This window comes from Penaeus monodon, chromosome 26 (genome assembly GCF_015228065.2).
Source record: "Penaeus monodon isolate SGIC_2016 chromosome 26, NSTDA_Pmon_1, whole genome shotgun sequence".
NCBI classification, from domain to species: domain Eukaryota; kingdom Metazoa; phylum Arthropoda; class Malacostraca; order Decapoda; family Penaeidae; genus Penaeus; species Penaeus monodon.
Window position 1 is genome coordinate 29,735,763 of NC_051411.1, and position 2,302 is coordinate 29,738,064.

Consider the following 2,302-nt stretch of genomic DNA (forward strand, 5'->3'; position numbering starts at 1 on the left):
GAACCTGCGAGAATCGCGGGAATTATGATCGCGTCCTGGGCCTTAACCCTCTCGGCCCGGTGGGGCCGAGTGCAGCAGGGGGGAAAAGGGTGTGGGGGGGAGGTATTTGAATGTATTTTGTACGTATGTTAGGGGTGGGGTAATTGTGTGTGTGTGTGTGTGTGTGGTGTGTGTTTGGTGTGTGTGGTGTGTGTGTGTGTGTGTGTGTGGTGTGTGTGTGTGTTGTGTGGTGTTGTGAAGAGAGAGAGTGAGGTGAGAAAGGGAAGGGGAGAGAGTAGGGAGAGAGGAGAGTGTAGGAGAGAGAGAGAAGGAGAGGAAGAGAGAGAGAGAGGAGAGAGAGAGAGCGAGAGAGGAAGAGTAAGAGAAGAGTAACATAAAATTTCGTTGTGCAAAAAATCAAAGGCAAAACCTCATAATATGTGAATTAGAATTCAAATACATACATGAGTAGACCCAATTTGTACACTGATAACTGAGAGAGAAAAAAAACTCCACTTGACATCATATAGTTGACTAGGTGCTTACACTGGGGTGGCTGACCCATGATCTTTCCCCAGGGGAGTAGTTGATTAGGTAATCATTGTTGATGGTTTTCATCCCACCATCCTAACAAACCGCAAGCTCTCATTGCAATAAAAAAAATGCAGACTCGGTGTAAACCTTTGTATGGGGTCGCCCTTCTGCCAAAATTATTGTGGTGTGCGAGTTTCCCTTGGACCCCTGCGGACTGAAACTCGGCGCAATATTGACGTTGCAGAAATGTGGTTCTACCGCAGGATGTTGCGCTCTCGACCGAGTGTCCAATAAGAAGATCCTCAGAAGAGACGGACAGGGACGGGAGCTTCTAGAACTGACCCGAGTGCAACTTCAATTCCTCGGACACGCAATCCGTAAAGACGCATTAGAAAACCTTAGCCTAAGCGGTAAAACAGAAGCCAAGCAAACTCGAGGTAGACCGGGGAAATCATTCCATGGCAATTTTAAACAAACACTTCGACGCCTCTGGGACAAACCCCGATAGCTTGAAACATGGCGCCAGGTAGTTCGTCAAACACCGCATCGGCGATGGCACAGAAAGAAGAAAAAAGGACTCCAGTGTAAAGGTGGCTTCTTGCTGATGGGGCTCAGGGAAAGGAAATAACTACGGGAATTTCACATTAAACACCAATGATATATTTAAGAAAGGGAGATGTACATAGAAACACACACACACACACACACACACACACACACACACACACACACACACACACACACACACACACACACACACACAACACACACACAGTTTTTTTTTCAACAGCCATTTATTCCACTGCAGGAAATCGACCCCTCTCAGTTCATTATTTGGGAGGTTATTTGACAGTCTCACCATTGCTTAATTAGATGCCCTTCCTAGTCGACCGCGGTTGGGCGCGCTAATACTTGTGCCACGGCAGCGACTTCCCCTACGACACCTGTGTTTGACTTCTCGCCATGAGATCGGGCTCGAGCCAATAGTCGGAGCGCAGGCATTTTTTACAATTGTTCTTTCAATGAACTTTTGTACATGTGTTTTAGTGTGTGTGTGTGTGTGTGTGTGTGTGTGTGTGTGTGTGTGTGTGTGTGTGTGTGTGTGTGTGTGTGTGTGTGTGTGTGTGTGTGTGTGTGTGTGTGTGTGTCTGTGTGTGAGCGCTTGTACTTATATGTGTGTATGCATGTGTTTGTGTATGTCTGTGTTTGTAATCATGCGTGCGCATGCGTGAGTGTCTGCGGGCGTGTGTCTGTGCACCGTGTGTGTGTATATATATGTTTGCATGCGCATGTGTAGACAGATAAACAGATAAAAAAGACAGATCCTTGTAAATAAGATTACTGAACTGAATGTATACCTTAATAAAGGAGCAATATCATAACATGAAATAGTCACTGTATCAAGTAAGCATGGAAAATATTCTTCAAACAATTCAATCTCCAAATTTACGTAAAGCGTTGATAATAATTTAGTGAGATACGGTGATGAAGATAATGAAGATATATTCTTTTAGAAGCAGAACTGAAACATGAATATAGTGTAAGAAGTGAAAGTAGAGAATATCTTAGAGACGTCAATAACACAAGGAATAAAAAGAAAAGTTGCATTAGAGCAGATATGAATCCATGAGCATCCGCAGACGAGCCAATTTGCGAAGCATAAACACGTTGATGGCAAAACATGCGTGGATAAACTTTAATCGCAAATATGTACATACATAACGTAGAAAGGGGGATAGAGTAAATTTCCGTCTAATTATTTTGAAGTTAAAAAATGAACAGTAGAATC